Source organism: Pleurodeles waltl, unplaced genomic scaffold, assembly GCF_031143425.1.
Source record: "Pleurodeles waltl isolate 20211129_DDA unplaced genomic scaffold, aPleWal1.hap1.20221129 scaffold_37, whole genome shotgun sequence".
Taxonomy (NCBI): domain Eukaryota; kingdom Metazoa; phylum Chordata; class Amphibia; order Caudata; family Salamandridae; genus Pleurodeles; species Pleurodeles waltl.
In genome coordinates this window covers 2,259,888-2,272,030 of record NW_027150076.1, presented here as the reverse complement: position 1 = coordinate 2,272,030, position 12,143 = coordinate 2,259,888, and positions in this window count along the sequence as shown.

Here is a 12,143-nt window from a genome sequence, read left to right as displayed (position 1 = left end):
GGCAGAGTGTAGTTATTTAAAGAAATATATCCTTGTCTCTAAGTGTTACGCTAAAATCCAGCACCAAACGCCAGACTTGCATTTTGCATAATTACCTGTTATTTCATGTAGTTTTTCCAAAATGTTATGTAACTACACAAAAGCAAATGCTACGTTTTTGCCTTGATACACTTTATGGGGCCTTCATATACTACAACAATTAATGACAATGAATTCTCATTTGTTGCTTTCTCCTCTCCGCCGAGTAAACCCCACAGGCGGGAGCAGCATCTGCGGTTCATTCTTTGTTGTCCTTGCACAATCTCTGCATGGGTGTGTAAGGAGCCCCTTCTATGGTGGGAAGACTGGGCCCCCTCCACAATGTGGGCGCTGTGGGGCCTTGTGTGACCCCCCTAGGGTGGGGCTGTCACAAGGGGCCGCTCTTCATGACACAACAGCTAGTGGGGTGCATGCCCCCCCACCTTGTTAGCCAGCTGTCTCTTTCCTACTGCCTCTCAGCCCACGTTAGCACCTTTCGCCCGCCCCCCTTGCACTGACACCTTCCATGTATGCATTCACACAGGCATCACTCATGCATCACACAAGCATCACAAGTGCAGCCCTAGTCGGGGCAGTGGGGTCCTGCTCCCTTCCGGTCCTCCCGACACACTGTCGGACCCTGTGGATGACATATGCACCCACTTTTCCAGCTCTTCTTGGTGAGCTAAGTTAGGCTATAAAAGCCAAGGGTCAGATTTATCAATATTTCTCACAACGCAGCAAGGTGACATGCTGCAGTGCGTCAGAGGGAGAGGACTGTAATGCGCCATATTTAACAGTATGCGTTGGTTTCCTATCCTCTCCTTGAGCTGCCTCACCTCTTGCCGCCCAGCGCAAAGTCAGGCACCTTAAGTCATTATTCAAGGGTGCCAACTTTGCAGGCTAGATTGTTTTTGTTCAGAGAAGCCCCCTTTTCTTGCACAAAACAACCATCTTAGGTTTTTCCTCTTTCTATGTGTGCTGCACAATGTACCATGCCTAGAAAGAGGAAAGAAAGAGGAGAGATAAAGATATTACATCTCTTTGCGCCTCCCCTGGGAAGGCAGAGTAATTTGACACATTCCCACTCATGGTAAATCTGGAAATCAGGGAAATCTGGAAATGCACCAAAATCCATGGGTGAATCTGTGGGAACACCCACTCTCCATACATGGAACGCCTCTCTGGGGCAGAGCAGCGCAACGCAGCAAATTGTGCTGCCTCGAGTTACTCCAGATTCACTATCATTACTCCAGATTTACCAAGCAACACAGGGCCATGCAAGTTGGCTTTGCGTGACCTGGTAACTCTGACTTTAGTGTTGCGTTAGTCTTGCGTGACGCAAGGAAACACAAACAGTTGATAAATCTAGCCCCAAATGGCCAAACCAGAAACTCTCCTTTCATGAGGCTTGTGTGGATCTCACTGGCCAGTAAGGCAGCATCCAGGAAAAAAGAACGGCACCCCTACAATTCATTCTCTACTCACCTTTCTTCACTATTATTATCTCTCCTTTTCAACACTCTGTCCCACCAGAAATATGCAGGCAGAGACTTCTCAATTTTTCTCAATTTAATGTGAAATGTTGTGTTGGTTCTGCCTCTTTTGGCCTCCTATTTCAGCATTGTAGTACTTTCAGGGTATATATTTCTACGATTTAAGGATTCTAGTGTCAAAGAGCAAGGGTAATGGAGCCAGAATTTAAAGCACTAGTGAACATCTCACTCTTGAAGCTCGAGCCCTTATGAGCGCTAGTGAACATCTCACACTTGAAGCTAAAGATCGTAAGAGTCCTGGTGAACATCTCAGATTTAAAGCTAAAGATCGTAAGAGCGCTTCCCTTTTCCAAAAAATATCTTGTTTAATAATTTTAATCAGGTTATTGTACTACATAGTGGCAGATAAATATGGGTGTGTACCAGATGGGGCATCTGATACTAAAGGATGACTTAAGGAACAAGCATGCCCAGTGACAATAGGGAGTAAAGAAGGTATAGATAATTCGAACATACAAACATTTTGGAAATTGCAGCAATTATTTATATTTTTCCATACTTTAGCCTTATCTCCTGAATTCTCTATATATTCAAACCAAAGCTTCTTAAATTCAACAGAGAACTGATACTTAATGCTGAGGGAATCTGTAAAATTAACTCTCCTTTGAATTTTGGAAACTTAAGTTTCTCTAAAGAGATCCTTGCTTTCTTCTTATTCCATAAAATGTTTGATAACATTCCATCTAACTACTTAAAGACAATACAGGGACAGCCAGTGGGCAGCATAAATAATGAAAAATTAATTATCAATAGAAATATCATCTTAATGGTGTCTAGTCTACCGCACTAGAATATAAAGACACCGCCTTTCAAACATAAAGGTCAGGGTTTCGTGAATGGATGGGTAAGGGGAATCACAGGAAGGGAGGGACAAACAAACACAACATTCATCCGTTTGAGGTGGACCGCATTGCATCTCTTCTGTAAGGAGGATGACAGTTCAGGTAACAAATGCAAACAGTCCTTAAGCCACCAGACCAATGTTATTTAATTGGGTTGTTTGTATGTGGGCTTGAAAAATGAAAATTAGGGAGGACACACAGTTGAAAAAATAGTTATAAAAAGAAAACATATATTCTATACAGATGGGTCCAGGTATCTGCATTCTTCAGATGTTGTCCATCTTGGGAGCAGGGCTGAACCTCAAAGTTGAACAGCTATGGAGCATTCTTGTGACAGAGAAGATGGCCTGGTGAATGCAAAAATAAAATGTCAATGTTGTAGGAGGCTGGCCTGGTGTGTAATTTGTACCTATGGTACGTACAACTTATACCAGGTCCAGTTATCCCTTATTTGTGAAATGTAGGCAGTGTCTACAAGCCAGGCTCTCTAGAGGTAGCTGTAGCTGAGCAGCCAAGGCTTATCTAGGAGACATACAAAGCTCATGCAATACCACTGTAGTCACACAGTACTCACACACATGAAAGAAAATACTTTGTGTTACAAGAATAAAGATATTTTATTTTGGTGACACAAATGCCAAAAATCCCATAGAGACTATACTCCCTTAGGAGGTAAGTAATACACGAGTATGCAAACAGGTACTAGAAAACAGTGCAAATAGTGAAAATCACAATAATTATAAAGGGGACTAGGGGGAACACAAACCATATACTAAGAAAGTGAAATGCGGGTGTCAGTGTCCCACCTAGGCAAGTGTAGTGTAGTGTGTAGAGGGGTGCTGGGAGTATTAGAAAACACCAAAGGTAAGTAATAGAACCCACCCCAGAGCCCAGGAAAGCAGAAGTAAATCATAGAACACACAAGAAAAGAGATTATGCAAGAACCAGAAGACATTGCAAGACACCAACAGTGGATTCCTTGACCTGAAGACCTGTGAAAGAAGGGGACCAAGTCCAAGAAGAGTTCAGGGAGAACAGGAGCCCCTGCTAACCCAGATGAAGGTGCAAAAGAAGAACTACCGGTGAGGAACAACAGTCAGTACTGCATCCAAGAAGATGGATGCAGGTTCCTGGTTGATGCAATTGATGTCCCACGCCAGATGGAAGATTGCAGTCTAGTTTGCATTGCTGGATTCTGACACAAGATTTGGCTCACACAAACTCACAGTTAGCGGAAAATGGCGCTGTCCGGGACCAGGAGGGACCAGGTCGACTCTACCCAGGAGGAGGAGTCAGAGACGTCTCTCAGCAACTCAGAGAGCCCATAGAAGGCCAATAGCACGGGGATAAAGGAGGTTCAAAGGGCCCCTGACACTAGCCTGGACGATGAACTGCCCACCACCTCCGCCTGCGCTAGTGGACAGGAGGCACCGTCACAGGACCACCACACCAGCACCCCACCCCTGCAGAGGGAGAACCACCCCGCAAACGATCCCTGAGATCCAGGACAAAGACAGAGAACAATGCCAAGATCCCCGCCAAGAAATGAGACAACCCTGAATGTCATCCTTCTGTCCCACTTTGTCACCCTGTCCATCCTTAAACTGCCCCAGCTCCACTTCCTATGCCCATTTGGGCAATGCACCTGTGAGACTAATAGACTGGACTCTGCCATGGACATTCCTTCAACATCAACCCTCACCATTTTGCAACCCCCTCCAATATTGAGCACTAAAATAAATACCCTTGAAGCACAAAACAATCTGGAGTCAGTCTGTGATGTCGGAATAGTGTATTAGCAGTTACTGTGGCAAAAAGCTCTTTCAATTGTAATGTCAACATACCTATGTCACACAGCTCTAGTCCATGAGGAATCAAAGCAGATGTCACACAGTGGGACCCACTTCTGTGAAATCGTAAGGGAAAGTGACAACTCAGTGACCATACAATAGGTAAAATACGACAGACAGTAGAGAGGTAGTAGTGTTAAAGTACATGTAGTAGGCAGGTTTTGTATTCTTACCTGTGTCTCACTGGAAATATTGCAGGATCACTGAGTCCCTGTTGTCCATGTCTTCTTCTTCTGCTTCCTCGTCTTCACTGTTCACAGGCTCCACAGCTGCAACAACACCACCATCTGGACCATCCTCCTACAGAAAAGGCACCTGTCATCGCAAAGCTAAGTTGTGAAGCATACAGCAGGCCATGATGATCTGGCACACCTTCTTTGGTGAGTAGAATAGGGATCCACCTGTCATATGGAGGCACCTGAACCTGGCCTTCAGGAGGCCGAAGGTCCGCTCGATTATCCGCCGTGTTCGCCCATGGGCCTCATGTAGGAGGCTGGACTGGCTTGTAGTGAGTACCAAGGGGTACTTGCACCTTACACCAGGCCCAGTTATCCCTTATTAGTGTATAGGGTGTCTAGCAGCTTAGGCTGATAGATAATGGTAGCTTAGCAGAGCAGCTTAGGCTGAACTAGGAGACGTGTGAAGCTACTACAGTACCACGAGTGTCACTTGCACAATATCATAAGAAAACACAATACACAGTTATACTAAAAATAAAGGTACTTTATTTTTATGACAATATGCCAAAGTATCTTAGAGTGTACCCTCAGTAAGAGGATAGCAAATATACACAAGTTATATGTACACAATACCAAAAATATGCAGTATAGTCTTAGAAAACAGTGCAAACAATGTATAGTTACAATAGGATGCAATGGGGACACATAGGGATAGGGGCAACACAAACCATATACTCCAAAAGTGTAATGTGAACCACGAATGGACCCCAAACCTATGTGACCTTGTCGCTGGGACTATTAGAAAATAGGGAGAGTTAGAAAAATAGCCCTCCCCAAGACCCTGAAAAGTGAGTGTAAAGTGCACTGAAGTTCCCCAAAAGACAAAGAAGTCGTGATAGAGGAATAATGCAGGAAAGACACAAACCAACAATGCAACAACTGTGGATTTCCAATCTAGGGTACCTGTGGAACAAGGGGACCAAGTCCAAAAGTCACAAGCAAGTCGGAGATGGGCAAATGCCCAGGAAATGCCAGCTGTGGGTGCAAAGAAGCTTCCACTGGACAGAAGAAGCTGAGGTTTCTGCAGGAACAAAAAGGGCTAGAGACTTTCCCTTTGGTGGACGGATTCCACTCGCCGTGGAGAGTTGTGCAAAAGTGATTCCCCGCCGAAAGAACGCCAACAAGCTTTGCTAGCTGCAAATCGTGCGGTTATTGTTTTTGGATGCTGCTGTGGCCCAGGAGGGACCAGGAGGTCGCAAATTGGACCAGGAGATAGAGGGGACATCGAGCAAGACAAAGAGCTCTCTTAGCAGCAAGTAGCACCCAGAGAAGTGCCAGAAACAGGCACTACAAGGATGCGTGAAACAGTGCTCGCCGTAGTTGCACAAAGGAGTCCCACGTCGCCGGAGACCAACTTAGAAAGTCGTGCAATGCAGGTTAGAGTGCAGTGGAAACAAGCTTGGCTGTGCACAAAGGATTTCCGCCGGAAGTGCACGGAAGCCGGAGTATTTGCAAAAGACACGGTTTCCAACAATGCAGTCTGGCGTGGGGAGGCAAGGACTTACCTCCACCAAACTTGGACTGAAGAGTCACTGGACTGTGGGAGTCACTTGGACAGAGTTGCTGGATTCGAGGGACCTCGCTTGTCGTGCTGAGAGGAGACCCAAGGGACCGGTAATGCAGCTTTTTGGTGCCTGCGGTTGCAGGGGGAAGATTCCGTCGACCCACGGGAGATTTCTTCGGAGCTTCTAGTGCAGAGAGGAGGCAGACTACCCCCACAGCATGCACCACCAGGAAAACAGTCGAGAAGGCGGCAGGAACAGCGTTACAGAGTTGCAGTAGTCGTCTTTGCTACTATGTTGCAGTTTTGCAGGCTTCCAGCGCGGTCAGCAGTCGATTCCTTGGCAGAAGGTGAAGAGAGAGATGCAGAGGAACTCTGATGAGCTCTTGCATTCGTTATCTAAAGTTTCCCCAGAGACAGAGACCCTAAATAGCCAGAAAAGAGGGTTTGGCTACCTAGGAGAGAGGATAGGCTACTAACACCTGAAGGAGCCTATCAGAAGGAGTCTCTGACGTCACCTGGTGGCACTGGCCACTCAGAGCAGTCCAGTGTGCTGGCAGCACCTCTGTTTCCAAGATGGCAGAGGTCTGGAGCACACTGGAGGAGCTCTGGACACCTCCCAGGGGAGGTGCAGGTCAGGGGAGTGGTCACTCCCCTTTCCTTTGTCCAGTTTTGCGCCAGAGCAGGGCTAAGGGGTCCCCTGAACCGGTGTAGACTGGCTTATGCAGAATTGGGCACATCTGTGCCCAAGAAAGCATTTCCAGAGGCTGGGGGAGGCTACTCCTCCCCTGCCTTCACACCATTTTCCAAAGGGAGAGGGTGTAACACCCTCTCTCAGAGGAAGTCCTTTGTTCTGCCATCCTGGGACAAGCCTGGCTTGACCCCAGGGGGGCAGAAACCTGTCTGAGCGGTTGGCAGCAGCAGCAGCTGCAGTGAAACCCCAGGAAAGGCAGTTTGGCAGTACCAGGGTCTGTGCTAAAGACCACTGGGATCATGGAATTGTGCCAACAGTGCCAGAATGGCATAGAGGGGGCAATTCCATGATCTTAGACATGTTACATGGCCATATTCGGAGTTACCATTGTGAAGCTACATATAGGTAGTGACCTATATGTAGTGCACGCGTGTAATGGTGTCCCCGCACTCACAAAGTTCAGGGAATTGGCCCTGAACAATGTGGGGGCACCTTGGCTAGTGCGGGAAAAGAGACAGTGAGGCAGAGTGCAGTTCAGGAATAAGGATGCACCGTAAGAGCTCCGCAGGTGTCTCACAATAGAGACTGTGAGGCAGAGTGTAGTTCAGGAATAAGGATGCAAGGTGAGAGCTCCGCAGGTGTCTCACAATAGAGACAGTGAGGCATAGTGTAGTTCAGGAATAAGGATGCACCGTGAGAGCCCCGCAGGTGTCTCACAATAGAGACAGTGAAGCAGAGTGTAGTTCAGGAATAAGGATGCACCGTGAGAGCTCCGCAGGTGTCTCACAATAGAGACAGTGAAGCAGAGTGTAGTTCAGGAATAAGGATGCATCTTGGCAGCTCTGCAGATGTCTCATAATAGAGACAGTGAGGCAGAGTGTAGTTCAGGAATAAGGATGCACTGTGAGAGCTCCGCAGGTGTCTCACAAGAGAGAGAGTGAGGCAGAGTGTATCAGCAATAAGGTGCAACGTGAGAGCTCTGCAGGTGTCTTACAATAGAGACAGTGAGGCAGAGTGTAGTTCAGGAATAAGGATGCACCGTGAGAGCTCCGCAGGTGTCTCACAAGAGAGACAGTGAGACAGAGTGTAGATCTGGAATAAGAATGCACCGCAAGATATCCGCAGGTGTCTCACAAGAGAGACAGTGAGGTAGAGTGTAGTTCAGGAATAAGGATGCACCGTGAGAGCTCTGCAGGTGTCTCACAAGAGAGACAGTGAGGCAGAGTGTTGTTCAGGAATAAGAATGCACTGTGAGAGCTCCGCAGGTGTCTCACAATAGAGACTGTGAGGCAGAGTGTAGTTCAGGAATAAGGATGCACCGTGAGAGCTCCCCAGGTGTCTCACAACAGAGACAGTGAGGCATAGTGTAGTTCAGGAATAAGGATGCACCGTGACAGCTCCGCAGGTGTCTCACAATAGAGACAGTGAGGCAGAGTGTAGTTCAGGAACAAGGATGCAACGTGAGAGCTCCACCGGTGTCTCACAAGAGAGACAGTGAGGCAGAGTGTAGTACAGGAATAAGGATGCGCCGTGAGAGCTTCGCAGGTGTCTCACAAGAGAGTAAGTGAGGCAGAGTGTAGTACAGGAATAAGGATGCACCGTGAGAGCTTCGCAGGTGTCTCACAAGAGAGACAGGGAGGCAGAGTGTAGTTCAGGAATAAGGATGCACCGTGAGAGCTCTGCAGGTGTCTCACAAGAGAGACAGTGAGGCAGAGTGTAGTTCAGGAATAAGGATGCACCGTGAGAGTTCCGCAGGTGTCTCACAAGAGAGACAGTGAGGCAGAGTGTAGTTCAGGAATAAGGATGCAACGTGAGAGCTCCGCAGGTGTCTCACAATAGAGACAGTGAGGCAGAGTGTAGTTCAGGAATAAGAATGCACTGTGAGATATCCGGAGGCGTCTCACAAGAGAGACAGTGAGGCAGAGTGTACTTCAGGAATAAGGTGCACCGTGAGAGCTCCGCCGGTGTCTCACAAGAGAGACAGTGAGGCAGACTGTCGTTCAAGAATAAGGATGTACTGTGAGAGCTCTGCAGGTGTCTTACAAGAGAGACAGTGAGGCAGAGTGTAGTTCAGGAATAAGGATGCACAGTGAGAGCTCCGCAGGTGACTCACAATAGAGACAGTGAGGCTGCGTGTAGTTCAGGAATAAGGATGCACCGTGAGAGCTCCGCAGGTGTCTCTCAAGAAAGACAGTGAGACAGAGTGTAGATCAGGAATAAGAATGCATCTTGGGAGCTCTGCAGATGTCTCACAATAGAGAATGTGATGCAGAGTGTACTTCAGGAATAAGGATGCACCGCGAGAGCTCCGCAGGTGTCTCACAATAGAGACTGTGAGGCAGAGTGTAGTTCAGGAATAAGGATGCACATTGAGAGCTCCGCAGGTGTCTCACAAGAGAGACAGTGAGGTAGAGTGTAGTTCAGGAATAAGGATGCCGTGTGAGAGCTCCGCAGGTGTCTCACAATAGAGACAGTGAGGCAGAGTGTAGTTCAGGAATAAGGATGCACCGTGAGAGCTCCGCAGGTGTGTCACAAGAGAGACTATGAGGCAGAGTGTAGTTCAGGAATAAGGATGCACATTGAGAGCTCCGCAGGTGTCTCACAAGAGAGACAGTGAGGTAGAGTGTAGTTCAGGAATAAGGATGCCCTGTGAGAGCTCTGCAGGTGACTCACAATAGAGACAGTGAGGCTGCGTGTAGTTCAGGAATAAGGATGCACCGTGAGAGCTCCGCAGGTGTCTCACAAGAGAGACAGTGAGGCAGAGTGTAGATCAGGAATAAGGATGCATCTTGGGTGCTCTGCAGATGTCACACAATAGAGACTGTCAGGCAGAGTGTATTTCAGGAATAAGGATGCACCGTGAGAGCTCTGCCGGTGTCTCACAAGAGAGACAGTGAGGCAGAGTGTCGTTCAAGAATAAGGATGCATCTTGGGAGCTCTGCAGATGTCTCACAATAGAGACTGTCAGGCAGAGTGTAGTTCAGGAATAAGGATGCACTGTGAGAGCTCCGCAGGTGTCTCACAAGAGAGAGAGTGAGGCAGAGTGTAGTTCAGGAATAAGGATGCGCCGTGAGAGCTCCGCAGGTGTCTCACAAGAGAGACAGTGAGGCTGAGTGTAGTTCAGGAATATGGATGCACCGTGAGAGCTCCGCAGGTGTCTCACAAGAGAGACAGCGAGGCAGACTGTCGTTCAAGAATAAGGATGCACTGTGAGAGCTCCGCAGGTGTCTCACAAGAGAGACAGTGAGGCAGAGTGTAGATCAGGAATAAGGATGCATCTTGGGTGCTCTGCAGATGTCTCACAATAGAGACTGTCAGGCAGAGTGTACTTCAGGAATAAGGATGCACCGTGAGAGCTCTGCCGGTGTCTCACAAGAGAGACAGTGAGGCAGAGTGTCGTTCAAAAATAAGGATGCATCTTGGGAGCTCTGCAGATGTCTCACAATAGAGACAGTGAGGCAGAGTGTAGATCAGGAATAAGGATGCATCTTGGGAGCTCTGCAGATGTCTCACAATAGAGACAGTGAGGCAGAGTGTAGTTCAGGAATAAGGATGCACTGTGAGACCTCCGCAGGTGTCTCACAAGAGAGAGAGTGAGGCAGAGTGTAGTTCAGGAATAAGGATGCACCGTGAGAGCTCCGCAGGTGTCTCACAAGAGAGACAGTGAGGCTGAGTGTAGTTCAGGAATAAGGATGCACCGTGAGAGCTCCGCAGGTGTCTCACAAGAGAGACAGTGAGAAAGAGTGTAGATCAGGAATAAGAATGCATCTTGGGAGCTCTGCAGATGTCTCACAATAGAGAATGTGATGCAGAGTGTACTTCAGGAATAAGGATGCACCGCGAGAGCTCCGCAGGTGTCTCACAATAGAGACTGTGAGGCAGAGTGTAGTTCAGGAATAAGGATGCTCATTGAGAGCTCCGCAGGTGTCTCACAAGAGAGACAGTGAGGTAGAGTGTAGTTCAGGAATAAGGATGCCCTGTGAGAGCTCAGCAGGTGTCTCACAAGAGAGACAGTGAGGTAGAGTGTAGTTCAGGAATAAGGATGCCCTGTGAGAGCTCTGCAGGTGACTCACAATAGAGACAGTGAGGCTGCGTGTAGTTCAGGAATAAGGATGCACCGTGAGAGCTCCGCAGGTGTCTCACAAGAGAGACAGTGAGGCAGAGTGTAGATCAGGAATAAGGATGCATCTTGGGTGCTCTGCAGATGTCTCACAATAGAGACTGTCAGGCAGAGTGTACTTCAGGAATAAGGATGCACCGTGAGAGCTCTGCCGGTGTCTCACAAGAGAGACAGTGAGGCAGAGTGTCGTTCAAGAATAAGGATGCATCTTGGGAGCTCTGCAGATGTCTCACAATAGAGACAGTGAGGCAGAGTGTAGATCAGGAATAAGGATGCATCTTGGGAACTCTGCAGATGTCTCACAATAGAGACAGTGAGGCAGAGTGTAGTTCAGGAATAAGGATGCACTGTGAGAGCTCCGCAGGTGTCTCACAAGAGAGAGAGTGAGGCAGAGTGTAGTTCAGGAATAAGGATGCGCCGTGAGAGCTCCGCAGGTGTCTCACAAGAGAGACGCTGAGTGTAGTTCAGGAATATGGATGCACCGTGAGAGCTCCGCAGGTGTCTCACAAGGGAGACTGTCAGGCAGAGTGTAGTTCAGGAATAAGGATGCACCGTGAGAGCTCCGCCGGTGTCTCACAATAGAGACAGTGAGGCAGAGTGTAGTTCAGGAATAAGGATGCACCGTGAGAGCTCCACAGGTGTCTCACAAGAGAGACAGTGAGGTAGAGTGTAGTTCAGGAATAAGGATGCACCGTGAGAGCTCCGCAGGTGTCTCACAAGAGAGACAGTGAGGCAGAGTGTAGTTCAGGAATAAGAATGGACTGTGAGATATCCGCAGGCGTCTCACAAGAGAGACAGTGAGGCAGAGTGTAGTTCAGGAATAAGGATGCCCTGTGGGAGCTCCACAGGTGTCTCACAAGAGAGACAGTGAGGCTGAGTGTAATTCAGGAATAATAATGCACCGTGATAGCTCCGCAGGTGTCTCACAATAGAGACAGTGAGGCAGAGTGTAGTTCAGGAATAAGGATGCAACGTGAGAGCTCCACCGGTGTCTCACAAGAGAGACAGTGAGGCAGAGTGTAGTACAGGAATAAGGATGCGCCGTGAGAGCTTCGCAGGTGTCTCACAAGAGAGACAGTGAGGCAGAGTGTAGTTCAGGAATAAGGATGCACCGTGAGAGTTCCGCAGGTGTCTCACAAGAGAGACAGTGAGGCAGAGTGTAGTTCAGGAATAAGGATGCACCGTGAGAGCTCCGCAGGTGTCTCACAATAGAGACAGTGAGGCAGAGTGTAGTTCAGGAATAAGAATGCACTGTGAGATATCCGCAGGCGTCTCACAAGAGAGACAGTGAGGCGGAGTGTACTTCAGGAATAAGGTGCACCG